The sequence below is a fragment of the Nomia melanderi genome, chromosome 2, assembly GCF_051020985.1.
Source record: "Nomia melanderi isolate GNS246 chromosome 2, iyNomMela1, whole genome shotgun sequence".
Taxonomy (NCBI): Eukaryota; Metazoa; Arthropoda; class Insecta; order Hymenoptera; family Halictidae; genus Nomia; species Nomia melanderi.
The window spans coordinates 15,611,208-15,633,758 of NC_135000.1; the positions used below are offsets into that span (position 1 = coordinate 15,611,208).

Here is a 22,551-nt window from a genome sequence, read left to right on the forward strand (position 1 = left end):
GAAAGACTAATAGATTCAGGGGATGATCAGGTAAAATGAATTGCAAATCTGTGTTAGATTTAAACATTTCCCTGTCATGTTGAAATAAAACATTTGTGATTTTAGAGCTGTATTTAGTATCTTTGGAAAGTCGAATAACAACAATAATTGATAACAGAGAAATAATATGTAATTTACATTCAAACAAATTGAATAAAATTTATATTTCGAATCTTCACGACGAATCTGACACGATATTGCAAATCAAGGAGCTAATTACAAACTTCACTATAAAAATGCGTAGAATAATTTTAACCTAGCACTCCTTCATTGTATTTAGAGACATGGACAAATTTTCTATACGAAAGTAGTGTTTCTAATAAAACTTTGTAAAGTTTTCACATCTTCAAATATTATTTTTTAAATCATTTATTATTTTTATAACATTTGTAGTATTTTTAACACTAGAACCACCAAGCATTTAACACGATTAATATGCAATCCTTATAAAAATTGTAACAATAGCTTTTTTCCTATTTTTCATATATTAATTATAGTAGTGAAGTAAAACTATTTATTTTTCAAATCATTTCCGATGTTTAACGCTTTTAAAATATCAATAAGTACAGAATAAGAAAACTGGAACTCGTCATTTTGACGGATGCGGTAGTTCTACTGTTAAGCCACTTTCGAGATAAACGACTCACTTTGCTGCGTAAATAGAAACTCGCGTGAAAAAAGGGTACAGTGAACATTCGATAATATATTAAGAAAATTAAAGCTCTTTAAAAACCACGAAAGAAAAAAACATTTGGGCGAACGCAATAGGAATCTCGTGGAATTACGTCTAACGATCTCGTTTTATCTTGAATCGCAGTTGAACGGCGGACGACAAGAAACGCGCCCGGCCGAAAGTGAAACTCCGATGTTATATTAATTCCGGATAGTATTGCCCAAATTCCGTGTCTAATTGCTTCTGGCCAATACCGGTTTGCGCTCGGTGACACGAAACGATATAGGGGGAACTGCTGAAAGTGGTCGTGGGCGATCGTCGGCACTAATCCGGTGACGCGATTCATCTTCCTGCCACGCTGGAACGCGATGCATGTTCGCGGCTCGATTGTACGGTATTACGGTCAGTGTTGAAAATTAATTACTCGTCTGCCGTGCTCGCGAGTGTCTATAACCGGTCACGAAAGTGGTTGCGACGCTAGCAATGAAAACTTTATGCCTGTTTCCCTGCCGCTCATTTCACTTCGCGCAAGGACACGTCGGAAACAACACGATTGTTCCACTGTCCGCTTCCTAGGGGATTCTATATTTCATAATCAAGGATAGGTTCGTTGGTTAATGATTAAGCGTTGTCGCGCAAATTGGCCACGCTGCGGCGCTGTTTTGATAACGCGTCTGCCTCTTTTCGTGTGAAATGCTGTCTGGAAATAATGCCTTTGGTGTCCGGGTTGGTACGAAATATTTAAACGGATCATTTAATTTTTAGAATCTTATATCAAGATCTTATATTTCGCATTCAATGGTACGTATTTTATATATTTTTGCTATAAATATTTGTAATATCGTTGTTATAGCCTATGTTGGATATCCGAACTATGACACTTTGAAATATTCTTTTCTAAATTGTTCTAAGTTATTCATTTATTTGCGAAATTTTTTATTAGAGATCATTGCAAGATCATAGATTCTTGTCAAGTCAGTGTAACATGTTCCACCAGGGGTACACAACTAATTTACAATATTAAAATTAGTTAACATTGGTAATTAAACTATTTATTAATATTTACTTACGCTTAGAAACTGAAGTCTGAAAACTAATCATGTACCAAAAGAATGCACACTTACATCATTCTTGCAAACATTATTTTGTCATTATTAAAATTGATTATTAAAGATATAGAAACATGTCTGAGCATGAATATGTTGAATAATAATTATTTTTCTAAAAGCGAAAGACTACAACACGCAATTTAAGAAAATATTGGTGACCTTGAAAGCTTCGAAAATCTACTTACAAAAAAATTAAATTCTTAATTTCTTATGATCCACTCTATTTGACATAGCTGTTATAAGTAAAATTATCCCATATTTTAAAACCTAGTAAAGACATCCAGAGCAATCAATGTTATTAAATCATTCTGTATATTACTACAGTAGAACTTCGATTAACCGAATCGCTATTTTTTGCTAACTAAATCATCGAAAACTCTAGAGTCTCGTTTGTCCACGAATTCAGTAAACCGGGTAGTTAAATTCTACCTCATGATACACATAATTAAATTTTACAAACATAGAATGAAAATTTCATTTTGAAACTGTATTTGCGTGAAGTTTTCGTTGCTCAATTAAATCAAATAACCGAGGTTCTATTATATAACTACTCTATTGCTATCTTGTTATTTCATAAGAATGGTTCAGGAAACAGTTCTTTAATTAATGCACGACATTTTAGTGATTGACGCAATGCGTGTACTAAAACGCATAACACATCACAGTAGAATGCACCCAGAATCCTGTGTCACCCAAGTTCAACAACTTGTGGAATGTGATTACATTCTGTGAACGACTTTTTGCCTTTGGCTGGTCCAGCGACGCGGTGTCGGCGAACAGTTTACACGAGATATTTTATGGTCCGACGAATCGATATTAACGAGAAATGGAGTTTTCAAACAGATATAATATGCATTCGTGGTTGTGGGAAAATTTTCACGCCATTTAAGAAAGCGATTTTTAAAAATGGTAGAGGCTATCGGCGTGTCTGTTGGCATTATGGTCGAAGAAAATAAATTTCAAAGATGATTTAATATTATTTTTGTTCGCTATGTGATTATTATTCTGATTTATTGTAACATTAGTCTTTATTATTTTGCATTTTACAGTTTATTAAACCAACAGTGTAGTTGTTAGATTAATTCAGATGAAACAGTTACTTTACATCGAAGATTATTAGACATTCCAATTCACATTAATAAAATAATTTACTAACATCAAAATCCTTTTGAATTAAATGATATTAGATACGTTCTCGTCAGCTTATGTTTTCTCCTAATTCGATAAAATTCGTCTGTGATATAAATGTTAATAATTTCAACAATCTTCTAATTAATGATATAAACGCAATATCGAAATTATTGCAAAAGTAATGGTGTCCAATTAGTATTTTGGCAAAGATAATCATCAGGAACCCTGTTTTATACTTTTTTACTTTTACATGAGAATTTTCTTGTTTTTCTGATTATTTCGCGAGTTCGGAAATACCCATAATAATGAAGTAATTTGATATCTTTGTTTTTAACACCTAAATATCTTAATATTTTCAGTGCAACGTGAAATGCTGAAACCTGAATCGATTATTCCAATTAAAACTGATAATTATACGATTTCATTGCACCTACATGATATAAATACATTATAAAATAAAGAAAATTCAATATACATGTGAAATGTAAAAATCTGAATTAATTATTCTAATTATAGTTAATTATACATAATACGGATTTAATACGGATCAAAAACAATGAAAACAGTCGAGTTAAAGTTTCATGCATCTGCAAATTTAATAGTTTAAAATTCTGCTGAAGAAGATACATAACTAAAAATTTGTGTTTAAACTCAATCTAACATAAAACACATTATTTAACAGGATATTTAAACAACACTTCGGAACCGCCAGATTAATAAACTTAAAATTATAAAACAAACTAAAGTAGCAAAACTCAAGTTATTAAACACGTCAATATACATGTATATATATATATTGATTCGTGCAAATTTCTAACGTAAATTTCTGCTGAAATGTAGATATGCATAAATTAAAATTTGCATTCTTCTTTCTATTTTATTTATTTTAATGAAAAGTCAAAATGCCCGTGATCCTTTAATCCGGAAATGATGATAAGGACTTTAATTATAAAAGTAATTCGTCAGATAAATGTCAATATCTGTTACAGTGAGCAGATTACGTTCATTTGTAAGAAGGTTAAACATTATTTTCCGTATTTCGGAAGAAGAAACCTGAGGTACACAATCGCAATAGCTGTCCACGCTGCTCCGTGCACACAAATGTCATCAGTCTGGAGTGATTGCGGTAGGTTGGACAGCTATTACGACGGTACACGTCAAGTCCTTTCTTTCGAAAAAGAGCTATAAACTCTTTTACTGGTATATACACAGGTATTTTATAATATGTAGAGTATTCTTGTACGGCCAGTCTGGTAAATTAAATCGATAAAAATAATTTCCATTACACAATGTGCAATGAAGCTTGGTACTTGTAGTCTTTATAAGAGTCTATGTTACATTCTATAAGTTTTATATGTAGGTGGTGTTACATGAGTTCACTCTCTAAATTGAAGCATTAAAATAATAATTAAAAAGTAATTTATTACTATAAATATTTGTGTAGACTCGATAAATCATTTGGTGTGTTATGGCAAATAATATTTGTAATACACGCCATTTGTCATTTCAGTTCATGCTTCCATAAAACATTAAACAGGATACATTACATATGTTAATCGTATTCTTTGTCACATTGAATGTACGAAAAATCACATAGAAATTTAGGAAAGGGTGAGGAAAGAAGAATCAATTGACTTTTGGTTTAGATTTATACTTCTCAAAGAAAAAATTACAAACTGCTTAAGCACCATATCCTATGAATAACTATCCTATGAATAATAATGACCTAATTCCTATTTCTGAATTTTTGAAAAAAGCTTTTGTGAAATATTCTCAAATTAATTAAATATGAACATCACAGTTAATAATATTAGTAATTAATAATATTTTAAGATTAGCATTTAATTAATCCAAAAACACTTCATAAAAGCTTCTTCCCTTGAAAACTCAGAAATAATACTTAAACCTCTATTATTCTGAGCCATTCATATGTAGATCCTTAAATTGATCCTTTCCCATTTACCCTTAAATTAAGGAAACGGAAATGCACGTGTTATAATACGAAACGTGGAAATGGCACTTAAGAAAGTACTTAAATATGTGCAGTAGGCACCACTCATAATTATTCGAACGACAGATATTTCACCCTTTATTCGGCTGTTAGTATAAATGTCCTATGTTATTAGTAGCATAAATAAGTTTTTATTGTGGCTGCTAGTACTCTTTTTATTGTGCAATATTTGAAATTGCACGTATTCTAAATCTCATTAGCTTGATGCTAATTCTCTCCAGCATTCGTGGAATGAGTTAGTGAGGGAGGATTATTTTTTCCATAAAGACGAAGGATACGTAAAAGAAATTACGGAACGCAGACAATGAAATAGTAATGATACCGAATTAAATATTTGTCATAAATGAAAAACCAAATTATTAGATTTGTTATTACGTTTTTATTTATATAGGTATTATTTTCTTTCGGGAAGTCGAAATTGAATATTACCTTTCCATAAGCAAGATTTAAGTTTTACAGTAAACATATAGTTACAATGAACGTAAAATTCTTTTCTTTTCTTAGTACATTGCGAAAAAAAGCTACAAAACAAAGATTAATATAATAGGCGTTATAAAATAATGTACACATATTTTAAAATAAAAAAGTGTTTTCTTGAAAATATTATTCTATTATCATCACATAACGTCATTTATAAATAGTTGTAACTTATTACATAATTAAAAATAAACCCGATACTTCTAATAATGAGAAAATAATTATTTTAATATTGAGGAAAGTACTATAATAAAATAATATAACTGTTAATAACAAAAGTATCTTCACATTTTTGAATATCAATATGTATTCATATAGGTATATTTCAAGTTAGTATTAAAATATATAATTTTCCTCTAAAAATGACAAAATTGACAATTTACACTATAGATATATAAAATTATATTATTATAGTTATAAATGAATATTATAATATTATAATTATAAAATTGTAATATTATTATAATACGTAAATATATTAGAAGCAGTATGACAAATTTCTTATAAATTCCTTCACATATCACATACGATAACATCGTCAAAGGTAAATTGAATACTTTCAAGTATATCCAAACACTTTATTTCACTTTGCGAGTATAACCTGGACATCCAAAAATTTGCAGTCTTTTGAAACTCTCGAAACTTCCAAGTGTATTATTCTTTGACAATTTTATTTTGCCTACACGGTAAGGGATATTTACATTTTCCTGAGCTACTGTCGGACATTAAAGTGGAACAAATGCTGCCTCCCAGGGAGAAATTTCCCCAGAAATTCACCGCAGAACCGAATTTCGCAAAGATACAGGCTTTTTTTTATAGAACTAATAAAGTGTTTTACATGTTCGCCGCATTACAAAAAATTCTGTAGGTGTCGGCATTGTTTAATTTACGTGAAACGAGACTTTTACGACCAAGTCCGTGTTTAAACGTTCGAAAACCTGTCGCGTTGGCTACTTGGTATGGACGAAAGATATCAGAACGAGATAAATCGAATCATATGACTGCAGTAATCACTTATTTATCATTTCTCAAGATATCTAGTGCTACTCATGGTGTTTCAAGTACATTTTTCATCGTGTAGATTTTTGTCGATGTACAAATTTAGTCAAGTGCTTCCTGTCACAAGTCTCAAATAACACAACAATGATAAGTTGCGACAGTAGATTAATCGAGTCCAGCTCGATACTCGCGACACTCGTTGCACAGTTACTAAAAAATGTATACTTGAGTGGACAATTATTGTTGACTACAATTGTTGTTTAGAAAAATCACTGGATAGTAGTTTCGGAAAAAACCAAGATTTACAGATAAATTGTGGCGATAATTTCATGATTATTTTATTATGTGATAACTTGATTAAAATTATCTAAATTAAAAGAATATATTTGTAGCAATTATTCCTTTTAACTCTGTTTTTACAATTCAAAATATATTTTTATTAATTTAGTATATATTTAAAGACTAATTTAATATGCTGTAAACTATATCATTAGAATTCTGATTGCTAAGAAAATATAACTGAGAATGTCTGAATTCAAGCATAAACAAGAAAAGTAGCTCTTATGTTTTTAACGTGAAATTAGATTAATTTTATAACACTCACAGAAAATGAGAAATTATAATTTTAATCGTTGCGGTAAATTGCTTTTAGTCATTACTTGATCATATGTATGAGAGGATATAATCATTAACAGTGAAGGTGTCACTGAAAAATATGCGCAGTTGTGAGTGCAAAATCGAGTTACATTTTTAAAAGAGAAAAATTAATTATGAGATAAAATTTACATGGAATATTATAGTGAAATTCAATTTGCTAATTGAATTCGAGTTTTTTTAATTTAAATTATGCAGAGTACTTACAAAGTTACATGAAACCCTTAAATATTAGTATTTATACTATTTGAAAAATTTTCAGAAAAAATCGCATTATTTATTTTCGTAAAACAAGGGAAATAAAATTTGTTAGGACTTGGGTGTATTAAATAATGATTTAAAAAATATTTTCTTTAAAGCTTACAAGAGATTATAACATAAGAAATCTGTATTGTGTTTATTACAGAATTTACATAACTAAATTAGGTGATAGTTATCGTAGTACACATTTTAATATGATTTTCTCGCATGAATAACATATTATATGAATTAATATCGTTTGATAAAATTTAAATATTCACACATGTGACACAAAACAGAGAGTTAACAACACGTCTGAATGATTATTCTTTTCTGTAATTACTAATGAAGTTAAAACTTTTGATCATTACCATACTTAAAGAATAATTTTTAAGTGGCTATTATTCAATCTATTTCATCCATTATTTATTCATAAAAATATCGCTGACTGCAATGGAACGTATTTGTAATTCATACCGATATTATTCAAGAAAATCTGGATCACATAAAGTTCCAGATTTATTCATTTCTATCGAATCATTTTTCGTCGAATAAAACCCTCATTCTGTATTCACGAATAACTTCTGCGGTTTCGCTCGATATTTGAAATAAAATTCGCTCAATTCCGGCGGTTACCGGTTCGCTCATTTTTCCCTTCAGTTTTCGAGACTTACCTAACTTTATCCAACAGAGACACGAACCCTTTTCAAAGCGTATAGATATTCACATCACTGACAGACTGAACGGACATTTTTCATGAGGCAATGAGCTCACAAGAGAAGAACCCCGATTGTTCAACTTCGATCTTAACTCCTTCACACTATCCCAAGACATGGAGAACATAATCATGATCTTTTTTTCTTCAATTTCATAGACGATTTATTTCGCAACATTACTTTATTCTCTTGAATTTTCTCTTTTCTTAACAATTTTTTTTAATTATTATGCTTAACATTAGGCTTAACATTTTGGCATATATAATAAAATTTAATTTTACTAAAAATAAACTGTACAATAGATACCTGTAAATATAGTGTTAATCGTAGTGTAAGTAATAATACTCTGTCATTCATGTTATAAATACTGATATACTACATACTTAGAATCTAATAAAAGAATTTCGTGGTTCAGAATAATAGTGAAAAAGAAAGCTTTTGTAAAACGTTTTTGTATTAATAAAATACTAATATTACAGTTATGGATATGTAAACATTTTATATTATTAACAACACTGTAATATTATTTAATTAATACAAGAACAGTTCAGTAATGCTTTCCTTTCTTGGTAACTTAAAAATAGTAGTTACTAATACTAAAACAACTTCTTGCTAAAAGGAATTCTCATGTCTGTTTAAAAAAAATTGTTTTTTAAATTGTGTGTAATAGATACTATTTTAAAAAATAAATCAGATATTTTATTTTCAGAAATCCTTGAATAAAATTTTCATAAATTACTCTTATAGTCACTACACATGGATCCTGAAATAAAATTTCCAAATATTCTCAATATATATAATTAATTTAATTTCGAATATAATTTCACATAGTAATAATAATTATTTATGAATAAAGTATTTATACATGTTATACTTATAAGTGATTTTAAACATGAAAAAAGTTTTGAAACATAATCCTACTGATGCTGGCCCTAAGTGTACCTAACTTCTAAATAACAATTTACCATTTTACAGTTTAATTTGATTTTATTAGAATGTTTTTTACATATTTACTAGATATTTAACATTATTTCAAAGACTGAAAATTGTACATTCAAATACAGGTACTATGAGATTTAAAACATTTGTGTGAGTAAATGTATGTTATTTCTGATTTGTATGAAAAACTTCGAAACATGATCTTGCATAAACGGGTACATTATAACAATAAACAACTTTTTTCTTTGCAGAGACTAAAGTATGCAAACTAAAGTCATGTGAAAGCATAAGGCGATAAAAATTATTAATTACAAGCACGTGATATTTCGGCTTGCGAGGTATCTCATCACGGGACCACCACTTCTTAACCATTTCATCAGTCACCTGACTCATGGTTGTTTCCGTATTGACACTTCACACTCATATTTCATCTTACGATATATATCATTTTTAATTATTTTCACTCGCTGACGACAGTTAAGAAACCAAACAATTCAGCAAAATTAATGTAGTATGTCTTCTTTCAGTACTTACGTAAAACATTGTTTACATTTTATCATTCTGTTAAATACAACATTTTATTCTCGGAAGTAATCGAGAATTCTGCGTTGGCCCTGGAGGGTTAACTTCGAAACCAGACAATTGGGGTCCTTCTCTTGTCAACGACGCGAATCGCCGCGCTTCTAATCACGATTTCGCATGCCGTCGAGACTCGAGCTCGCGGAAGTCGCGAATTTTCATTCCTCATTAACCGTGAATTCTTGCGCTGCCGCGCTCCCGTTCGCCGAGGCGTATTTTCCAGCGATCGAGTATTTCAGATATTTTGCGAGGTCGGTTATTTACTGCTGTGCACGGCGAATACCCTCCGAATTGAAACCAACAGTGAAATATTCATGGTGTTCCAAAACCATCTAATGCTCCCAAACTAAATTTTCTACTATATCTTCCACCGAGTTTCCATCGAAATCAACGGTTAAATGCGCGATGTTTGTTTATTAAACAGTTTAATCCTTTGTCATTTTTCTAATTCGTTTGAAAACATTTGAGAAGTGTTGACATTTTTCTTATATATGATATGATTATTATTTTATGAACGGATATAATGAAACTTTGTACAAATTGTAGTGATTAGAATAAAATTGAATACCAGTCTGCCTTAATATAAAACTGTAAAGGGTTAAGATATAATAAAATAAAAGACAAACGTATTTTATTATACACGTTTTAACTCCCTTGTTTGTAACTTGTTTCTGAAAAGTTGAATTTACAGTTCAGTTAGGTACATATATTATTACATAGACTTAACTAATGTATTTTGTTACTTATTTATTGTATCACTGTTAACTCGAACACATTTGCAAAATGTTAAGTTTTAACAACAATTTATGTGACAGTTAAACTATGTATGAAAAACATTACGTTTCATTTTTTATTTATTTTTTCACTCAGATCCGCTTCCTTTCAGTTTGATCTACAAGTATAATGGGACCCTGTGTAAACTTTAAAGGGAGTCAGGTATTCCTTTAAAATATGTTAATATTGTATTTTTTTTATGCCAAAAAGCAACATACCAATGTTTTATAAAGTGAACTTTTCGTCACATTATTTCAAAAATTTCTTTCGTTTTATTATTATGTAATAATTTTGTTATTATGCAAAAAAACCTTTATCTAACGGGTACACAATAGTTTACATTTTGTCATGTTACTGAATTATACACAATTCATTATGATGTATTGCCTTCTTTCATTTCTCTGAAATCGATATAATGCCATCGTCTAAAAATTTCTGCCAGAATAAATATTGCGAGCAAAGAAACTTATGGGACAACCCATGCAATATAACACCCTAAAACTTCGTCGAAGTTACCATCATATATAGTGTACCATTTCATTAGGGCTACTCTTGAAAGTGAATTTTGCACATGAAAACAATAAAGGCAGTTCATATATATCCTATTTGACCTTGTTTCTGAGTTATACCGAGTTTCTGTGTACCCTCACAAGAGATGTTCAAAATGACCTGCATCTGAACACACACTGCCAACTTCTCGATGTCATCACACAGGAGACCACTGTTCCACAGGCTCACAAGATATACCGTTGATTGCCGGCGATCTGACATTCTTGTCTGAGTGGTCAAATTCGAAGATACACGCCTTGCCCACATGGATTTTCGGTCCTAGTATATGATTCGCTGAGGAGCTCACGTACACTAATCAGGTCGCGCGTCAAAGAGCGCGAAGAACTGTTTCCGGACTTACAATTGGATTTCTCGGAGCGACTGTTTCTGCCCCTACGACGTCACGAGTGCCAGGTTCCCAGCAACTGACGTTACCATAGTCCGACGGAGAAAAGACTTCGCTTATCTTGGAAGCTAAAAAGTTATGGAGACAAGGAAACCGGAAGGGACACCAAATGCGATGAAGTGAGATGTAACGATAGAGAATGAAGTTGACAAGACTATGAATTTTATTTTCTATCATTACATCTCACTTCGTCGCATTCGGTGTCCCTTCCAGTTTCCTTGCCTCCATAACTTTTTAGCTTCCAGGATAAGCGAAGTCTTTTCTCCGTCGGATTATAACAACATTGTTGACATTAGCACAACAAATATTAACATCTATTAGTCAACAGATGCATGGAATTGATTCAACTATTAAATCAACACAACTCGCTGTAGCTCGAGCACAAGGTCAAATAAGATATTTATATAAACTCCTTATTGATTCCATGAATATAATCCACAGCCAAGAAGTGTCCCGATGGGCTAGGACACCGTGTATAATAGAAATCAATCTAAAAGGAAGGAAACTCGGAATCTCCGGAAGGGCTGTTAAATTTTTTCAATTCACATAGCCGTCTCACGTCCAGCTTCGAAACCGGTCTGCCCAATTGCAGATGCCTCCCTCGAGCCGTGAAACGTGCGCAGGAAAGTTCAAAAATTTGTGAGCGAGTGGCTGCGAAGAAACGGAGGTTCCGTTGAAGAGGTTGCCCGTGATGTTCCGCGTTACGCTTTGGTTCGCGGGCACGCGAATTTCCGTCCTTCATCGAGCATTCCGCAGCCGCCGCCGCCGCCGCCGCAGTCACGCGAGAATCGTCCGCGTTCATTGTACACGCGGGGGAACGGATGAATATGGAGGTTGATGGAGGGAGATGGGATGAGGACGAGAGAGACGGACGAGGTCGAAGATGGGATTGGAATTGCAAATATCCTTCTCTCCCACGTTTCTCTAGGTCTGTCTGTCCTATCTTTCTGCCTCTCGTCCGGTTTGCTCGTTGCGATCCGACTTTTACGCATTCACGCACGCGCACGCGCACTGGGTCACGTCGGTATTTAAACAGTTGCGATTTAATGCGATTGATTAGGTATGGCCGGCAGAAAGGATTGTGTCCCTCGTTTCATGAAATAATTACATAACTTTGAAAATTAATGCTTTTTCGGGTATTTATATGGGAGATTGTGGTTTTAAGGTTTTAAGGAGATTGTGGCGTTGCATGATGATATTATAGTGATTTTGTGATGCTCGTTCGATTTTTCGGTGTATCAGGTTAATAGTTCAGTTTTGTTTTCCATATTGAAGTGATACGATTATAATAATACGAGATATTCAGATTTGTGTTTTGTTAGGTTATGAATTTTGATTACTTGAGCATTTTATTGTAAGTAGGAGAAACGTTTGTAGATTCTGTGGAAGGTTGTTTCCGTTAGATATGTCATTTTTTTTATATACATCTGCAAGTTATTACTGTAAAGTAATAGATCTTGTTAAAAAATAATTATTAATACTTTATATACCAACAGTTTGATAATTCATTATTTGCATAGCTTGTACGTTGGATACATTTATTTTCGTTCATCTAGTATTTGTCAAGATTAACATTATTTTTCTGAGTTAAACGTACACATGAAATTCAGGTAATTCAGGTAAAAATTCTATTTATTATTGAAAACAAATGAAGCAATGAAAATCGATTTCAGTAAACTGCATAGTTTCCAGAAATTTTATAAATAGTATATTGTACGTTTTAGGAACTTAAAATTCGTGCGGATATCACGTGCTGGATTTGAGTCATGTTGTGTCAAACACAGTAATTAGCTCTTATTAAAGAGTACGAAGTAGCTTCACGATAGTCGGTATATGTTTATAACTGTACGAGGAAACACTTTTCAAGGAAGTTCAACATAAATAGTGACAATGAGATTTCTTTTAGTACAATATCTTTCAAACTAATCAATGTTTCACAAATATACCTTAATACTTATTCATAGAGATTGTAGAAACGTTTCAATTTGTGTATAAAAAAACATATGAATTGACATATAAAAATTGGTGAACGTATAAACGTATAAATTAATTCATAAAAATTCATGTATACCAAATCTATCAATCAATATATAAAAATTTATGAATAGAAAAACGTATCAACCAATTCATGAATAAATAAAGTAGATGTCTGCAGAAACATATTAATTAGTAATGGAAAAATTCCAAGTAAAAGAATAGGCAGAACACATGCAGAACGAGATAAATAATTTAAAGACTTATTTTCAGTCAATGGCATTTCTTTCTACTCTATTGGTAACGTTTATTTTTTACTGGTTTAAAGATGTGTCTTGACCGAAATATATGAATCACCCTGTATACCCGGATTGACATCATGCCTTTACGTCATATTATATATCTTTGTAAATATATATTTTTGTATTTGTATGTCCATTTCGTTTCCTTCTTTTTTTCGTCCAGTAGTGCAATATAAACATTTACCGTTATTGTTAGTGATGAGTGTAAAAATTATATCAGTACTATTTCATTTAATCAATTGTAAATTCACTTTAAATTTAAACATTTCCTCGCCATTTGAGATTTTATATTCTCGCCTTAAAAATGAAAAAATATCGTCGTATGTGATAGTAAATAATTTAAGTATTTTAAAATGTACAGTTTTGTTGTAAATAGATCGTAAATTTATTTATAAAATATGCCATAATTAATTTATATATCTTATAATATTACTATTAGATTTTTAAACAAACGTATTAAAATACTTAAGAAGGCATTACTTTCATTAATTGAATGTCAATTGATACTTAATAAGACGATTTTTACATTGATTTTCGTATTTATTTATCCATTTTCTTTATTCATTTGTAAATTGTTTTACAATAATATAATTTTACATATTTAATGTAAACACGAAATGAGATTATCTTTTTTGACTCAAGTTTACAATAGAAGTAAAAAATTTAAAGAGTTTTATTTTTTCGGGTACAACTTAATAACAACGATAATCATTTAATAGCCAAATAGATGAAACAAATTAATGTACCAATTTCCGTTTTATAAGCATAAATATATTATTTTATTACTAGTTCAGTCAATATATCGTTTGAATTGTGATACACAAACAAATGTAAAATCTAAATTTACTGAAAGATGACAGGAAATTGTCAAATAAAGCGAACAAGGTAATACATAATTTATTTAATCAAATATAATATGATTAAATTATAATTAGTTTAATAAAATATAAGAAGATTAAACTACCGTTTAATTAAATAAAGTACAATATGATTAAATTATAGTTGAACCAAGTAAAAAATTCCATTGTTTCAAATAGTCCTAATTAATGGTACAATTTTTCTCTTATTAAATAAAATTTACATTTATACTTTTTCATTAAATATTGCAAGGATTGCTAAAAATTTGTATTTACTCAGTGTTACTATAAAATTTTATAAGGTTGTAATATTTATGTTTTCGATTCAAATGTTTACGATTCATAATTCTGACAAAGAATTTAATGTAAAAATAATGTTTACATTATTTCATTTTCAAATATAAGAATTTACTGTTAATATAAAAAAGAATGACTTCGGTTCATTTGTTTGCGGTTATGTAATTAATACTAAAAGAACCAACAAGACAAACGACCAACGTTTATATAATGATCTAATTAATTTCTAAATAATAGGAATGTTTATGTCAAACATTATTCTATATTAACTGTGTAAGTAATTTCATTTTAGATTTCTTTTATTTTTAGTCGCTCAGTTAGCACTATACATATTCAGAAATTTCGGTGGTTCAACAGATTAATATTTAAATTGATTTGAAATTTGTCAATTTATTGAAGAATATACAATCTTAGAAGATTGAATTTCTTCACGCTGCGATCTGAATTCTGCTTCGAAATATTAAGCTAAACATTTTCATCCATAATTCCATGAATAAATTGCCAACAGCCCACTTCTGCTATGCTTATACACTCCTAAATGATGGGGCTGCCACCTCCATGCTTAAATTTTAAATACAAACTTTGTTATTCCATTTATGTATTTGAATTTCACTAACTCTAGTTCCTGAACCTTAATCGAAAATATTAAATTTACATTTGTCATTGAATATGACTGTATTCCAGAAGATCTCATACTTCATTATCTGTCACATATTTGAGGAATTCGTAAAGTTTTCACTTATTAATTCTATTGTATTAATAAGGAATTTTTATTATTAATATTATATAATACAATTGTCAAATATTTGCATTACTTGTTTTATATCACGTTCAACACTCTAAGGTATAATCACTGATAATAGAGAAATAATATGTAATTTTTATTTAAACAAATTGAATAATATTAATGTTTGTTAAATTTTATTTGAAATCTTCACCACGAGTCTGACATGATATTATAGTCATTGTCAACTTCAGCAGAGACGAAGATTTTCTCATAAATCGATGATTTGTATCTACGTGTTGCCAATCATACCAAAAGCTTTATATTTATAACGGTCACAGTTTTGTAAATTATGTGAAGTAATTTTGAACGTTCATTGTGGAAAGTCCAGGAACTTTCGTAGTTATGTTGTCTGATTTCAATTTTACATAATTTATCAATAGCTTACATTGATTCCATACTTTCAAAAACATTTAAAGAGGAAATAGTAAGAATTGTTCACTATTGCAGTTATTTTTTCAAAGCAATTCACCTTTGCTTTCTAATTTTGAAATCATTTTATGAATTACGAGTAGTATTTTCATTTCAACAAAGTATTCTGAATAACAGCTTTTCTTCTTGTTAGAAAGAGACCTGTATTTACCCATGTATTGTATTTCTATGATTGTTTACAATCATTCTGCTAAACTTTTAAACAATCATTGAAACATAACTTTTCTGTTAACTTACAAGCAAGAATCTGCAACGATCTCCTGCCTCTGGATTCTTTTATCAACAATTCTTCTAAACGTTCTTTGAAATTGTAAACAGCATACCGAGATTCTTATTAAACTGTTCTTTACCTGCAGTTTCATTATTAACTCCTTATCCCATAACATCGTATTAAACTCGTAACAAAGATTTGAAATAAAAACAGAATTCATTAATTCCTTCAACTACGAATTAAATATTATTTCTCTATTAGCCTTTTGAATGCCAAGAGGAATTTTCATACATATTTCAGGAATGCCACACAATTTTAAACAAAGATGCATGATTATAAACAAAAATTTATATTTCGGTCAATTTTCGTCTAAACTTCAATTACAAAAGTTCATAAAATTGTTACAGAATACTAGGAACATATTAGGCTTTCCTTATTCCTAATAAAATTAAAAAGAAACTTTTTGCAAGTGCATGAAGGAGCAATATATTGCTCTTTGGCACTCGAAGAGTTAACAATTGTACTGCTGTAGAGTAAACGCAGACGTAGAAGGAGCGTGAATATTTTTTACTTTTTCTTAGGAATTATAAGTAATAAAATAGTTTGCTCTCAGTTGTGAAAGAAACGGTAGTACAAGGAGGTAATCAATTATTTTATTACAATACCTTTTATCTGCACATGAAGTATACCACGATAAATCAATTTGAATAAAATGCACGGAGATTTTCCTTCAACGTTCACGGAACGGATTTTTACGGATGCTGCAATGACAGGTGACACATTGCTGAAACGCATTTACACATTTTTCATATTTGCATTGACCAATTAGTACCAGATGTAGAATCCGTGTCTTCAATATCTGTTACCAGCCACTGAGTGTCCGGGAAGGCCATAAATGTTGAACACAATGAAGAGCTGACTGACTAATAACTAAAAGCACTGCACGCTTGATTCGTGTGCTTTTTGTACGCTCATGCAAAAACGAGCGGTGCCCTGCATATATGAGATGAACCAATTAAATCCTCACCTTGAATACCTCCGTGACTGTGAAACCAAGAGAACAATTTTGCCATTAAAAATTATTTAACGTTCCAGGATGGTAATCATAACCTTTGAAGTTTTTAAATAAAGTTTTCTTTAGCTTTAGCCTGTAAGCTTGCTGATATATCGATAATAAATTTTCATAATGAAGTTGTATAAGATGAATCAAATTATCATGGTGAACGTTTCTCAGAGGTGAACATTGGTAAATTATAATTATTATTGGTAATTGTTTATAGTAATGTGGATGTTATAATTTAATAAGATGTAAAAATTGTGAGTGATTAAATGAACAGAAAATGTTTACTGTACAACTTTCTTAGTTAATAGGTTAACATTATAAACATAAGACATATTTAAAACTTTTTTATAAATATTAAAAGTAATAACAAAGTGCTATTGTAAAAAATTATTTATTCTGTAAGCCTAATGTTAATATTAGATTTCCTATAGTAGTTTATAGAGAAAAGTAACTAAATATGGACTTACATCTTACTACGAAATAATATTATTTTAAAAAGTCTAATAAATAAATAATTAACAATGGAATAACTTTAAATAACCAGTCACTACGTAAATTTAGCATTGCATACATTGTAACTCAAGTCAGTTAAACGAATATTTTCGGCGTAATAGAAGAATTTCGTTTTGTCGTTGTTCAACAATTTTTGAAAATACGTAAATACAATATTTCCTTCTTATTTCGTATTATTTTACTATGCCTATTTCTTTTTCTTTTGATATTGTCACATATGCCCGTAATATTCATAAATATTTGTAAAGCAATATTGTTGCATTTGAAAAGTAGAATACCGTGTTTTTAACTTTATGAAATTTCCCGTATGGAATATTCGCATACTCACATATTTACAATTTATTTTATCAAGGCCGTCCTTCACAATAATCTAATATAGAAATATGGATCAGGTACTTAATATGTGAGTTTTGGACAAATAAATATATTGTAGTGAAATTTCATACTTCATTATATGATTATTGTAAACAATTACATACTTTATTATAAAAATAAGACGAATAAACCTATTATTCGCTTAATTTTTATGAGAATATTGTAGCTAATGTTATTATTCCACATTAGATATCATATACGATCCTTTAATATTAGTTTAATGTTGAAAGTTATTTACAATGATAGAAATATAGTACCCATAAAAGTCTTTCATTTATTACAGTTAATTTTGTAAAAATGTCACTCCAAGAACAAAATGGTATATCCTATTTAACTACTTTTCTCTATTAACGATACATTCAAATCAAGTTAAATTAAATCGTTTACTCTTTGATTTCAGTAATTGCAAGACATTCTGTGTACTTCACAGTTATATCGTGGAATGTTTGTCTAGTGAAAATGTGCTTGCTCCATCTCCTTTCTTGATTGGGGTCAAATTAGCCCTACCCTACCCGTTACGTAACTAGTGGTACAATAACCTACCAGCTGAGGGTTAAATTGCGTTAGAGATCTATGTGTTTAACCATGCGAAAACCATTGTGTGTGCTCACAGGTGGCTGATCTTATGTGATGCACGGGACTAAGTATTTTCGAAAAAACGATAATCAGGAAGATACAATATTATCAACGCTTAAGGAAACCAGTTTTTCAAAGTCCATAAAAGAAATTACGGTCTAAAATACGTATAGTGTTCACAAGTGCACTCAACAGATTAAACATTGATTTATTTCTTTTTACAAAATGTCGCATTTCAAGGGATTTTACTTCAGCATTATAACTAAACCGAGAAGTTTGTGTATTTATAACTAATATAAAAATTTGAAACGTGGCAAAGTAGAAAGAAAGTAAAATTGAGTACCAAAAGATTTACTTTACTTTGAAGTTGCAATAAGAAATAGAAGAAATAGATTTTTGTATCATTATCTTTCTAATTCATTCCTCCGAAAATGAATAATTCTCTATACAATGAAAAATAATATTGGTTATATAAATTACATATTTGTATTATAAATTATTTATACATTCCATAGAAAAAGATTATTTTCAATTTCATTCTTTTACATTTTTCAAAGAAAAGTATTTTCTTTACACTAATGATATGGAATAATAAATACTTAATTTCCAAATCAAATATAATTGACTAAAATAAAGTAATAAAAAAATAAGATATAAAATGGGAACTTTATTTAACTAATTATTTTCTTAAGAAACTATTTTGGTAACGACCAGTCCTATCACATACTATCTTCTATTCGAAATATGGACAGAATTTTTCAAATATAAATAGTATATGTGCCTTTAATTTTGAAAGTGGTCCAAGTCATTTTAAACATCAAAAATCATATTTCTTTAGAAAAATAGTTTCTGAAACATTTTGTTACATAGCATAAAAATACTTTTTAATCTATTCAAACACACCTTCAAATATCTTGAAATTAAAAATACATGGCTTAGTCCACCTTCAAAATTAACAGCACATACAGTTATATGTAATTCTATTACTTTGATATTTTCATTCGCCCAAGCGCATCACTTTTCACTTCTGAATAAGAAACCGGATCACGTGCTGAAAGAGAACGTTTGTCACAAGCAGTCGATGAGTAAATCGCATTTGCAGTGATCCGCGAAGGAAGCTGGGCATTTAACATTTATGTTCAATAGGATGGGACATTTGTTTGAATATCGAAGAAATATATTCCAAGAAAGCAGCTATTGTGTCCCATCTGACTTATAGAAAATTATAGAGAATGTATTGCAGTTTCGCCAGTCTGTCGTCGTTTCTTCCAAAGAAGATTGAACGAATTCTCCCCAAGAACAAGATCAAGAAAGTCTCGTCACGTATAAAGACTTTGCAGCAGAACCCAGTTAAATTGAAATAATTTATCTAACCCCTCCCCGATCATATATTCAAAAAGTTACGTGGGAAGATTACTTTGATGATCTTCAGCGACATAAATCCTAATAGATTAGAGTGTTCCGAAGGATCTGGTGGTGTCAAATCACGGTTGATTTATGAGAGGGTTTATAGCACGATATGTGACTCTTATAATAAACAGTTAGAGAAATGGATAACGATCCTTATTTATATTATTAAAATGCGTAGTGTAGTAGCTAAAATAATACCATCAGGTATGTTATTCATTTTATAACTAATATTACAACTGCTATTAGCTATAACTTAATATAATTTAAAAAATGTTTATTATCAAATTTTATTACTAATTTATATTGTTTTAAATATATTATATTATTATTATTATTACTATTATTATTATTATATTATAAGATATTTTAAAATAGTTTATTTAATAGATATTTTAATAGCTGTTTTAATAATTCGTAGCATTTAATTCTTGCTTAACAAATATAATATCGTTAGGTATAGCTACTATCATATTCAATGGATTATTTAATATTATATTTATGCCTTCTTATGAAGTTTAAAATAATTATACTTCCGGGATGTTGAAATATATCTTTATTTCAGCATTAAAAAAAAACTACTGTTTTTGTGAGTTTACTATTTCATAATAAGAAGCGAAGCGTTGGAGCATATGTGAACGTGCATGTGATTCATAGTCTTCAATCATCTTATCTAATTTCTAAGTTAACTTATTACGCGAAAACTGTAAACCAGGTTTGCGTAATCATGGCTGCTAAATATTGGCAAATTCCACGTCTCTCGAGATAATTTATGATCAGAGAAAGTTCGTAAATGTTGAATGCAATGAGACTCCATTAATCCGAATTAATATTGTCACAATACACGGTTCATCGGACGTGTTACTAAGTTCTTATTATCTGATTCGAAGCCACAGAGCGCGGCGTACCACTTATAGGAACTCTGTCTTCACCCTGTACCCAAATATAAACAAAAGGCAATGTATATACTGTGGCACAATATCCGTATGTATGCGTGAGCAGAAATTCAATTACACAAATATCGCCACTTATCATACTACGGTGGATTAACCAAATTAAATTTATGAATTTTATGTTTCTGTAAATAAAAGGAGCTAAATATCTATGACAGTCATTCAACGACTTATATCAACGAGATATAAACAAAATATTTATTTGTTAACATTAGTTTTAGAAGTATTTATTGTACAATTTATTCTATTATTTTTAGAAAATATAAATATAATTTGTCGTTCGTACATTTAGATTTTGGAAATTAGAGGTTTGGAAATAGGTAATTAGAATACATATTTGTAAAACGTGTAAAAAAAATAAATACTTTCCTTCATATATTGAATATCTTTATTGATTGTACCATCCACGTGTGATCAAAAGTTAGCTAAGGAATATTTTATTAAGGAATGTTATTCTATATATTTAATATACTTTTTTATATGGAGATGTCTTCTTCTACGTCTATTCAGGTTCTAATAAAGTCGTCTTGGACACTAAGCTCTGTGCATTTGGTACTCAAAGGTGATGTCACAAAGTTTAATTTCAACATCTTCGAAACTAAAGAAAACGTAGCATTTTTAAATACTACTATTTCTCCAACGTAGTCGTGTATCATTTAATTGTTCCAGATTATAATTTACTGTAACATTTAATTCTATTGTTACTGGTGTCAATGCTATTGTAATAAAATTAGTATTACTCTCGTTGTTATTAATTTTCTTATTAAATCTATTGTAACATTCCTTATATTTAGTGCTATTATAATAAATATATTAATATTAAAAAATTATTATTTATCGTATTAAAATCATTTTGCAATGCTAAAATTAGACCAAAAGAAATGGTATTCATTTTGATCAATCTCATTATCCACATTACAACATTTTACAACATTATAACAAATATTTCGTAAATAAAATAAAAAACTAAAATGCATATTCCTTCATTCGTAAAAATTGTACAAATTGTAATTCATAAAAATTCGAATAACTTAATTTTGTTTTCTGTGATCGCCGTTTCTTTTGTATTCTCATTTAATACTGCAATTCTTGTAGAACACCGTTTATAGTTTCTTTTTCATCAAGAAAAATCCATGAAATGTACCCCTGCACAAATATCTACACGTGATGTACGCTCAACAAGGTATCTCTACGCGACGTACCCTTGAGGAGATATCCCTACGCGACATCTCGTCAACACACACGCACACGAAGGTATCTTCAAGATGGTACGTATGACACGTTCGCGGTAAGACGATCTTCCTCGTCCTTCTGTGTGGAACAAACCTTCTACTTCGAATTTCAACTAATTGTAAAAATTTTAAAATCAACCAGCAACAAATTTTAATTTGTACTGGACGTATAATAAAAATCACAAAACTAATAATGGATTCAATTTTTTGTATACTTAAGAATGAGAGCCAAACTTGAAAATTAAAGTTAACCCTCAGTAAAATTTCTACTTATACGAT

General features: G+C 29.9%; 1 protein-coding gene across 1 annotated transcript in view; it reads right to left on the reverse strand.

Moving 5' to 3' along the window:
• Nucleotides 1-22,551, reverse strand: part of Nha1 (Na[+]/H[+] hydrogen antiporter 1) — a 235,547-nt gene that overhangs the window by 163,644 nt on the left and 49,352 nt on the right. The gene's annotated exons all lie outside the window — the stretch shown is intronic.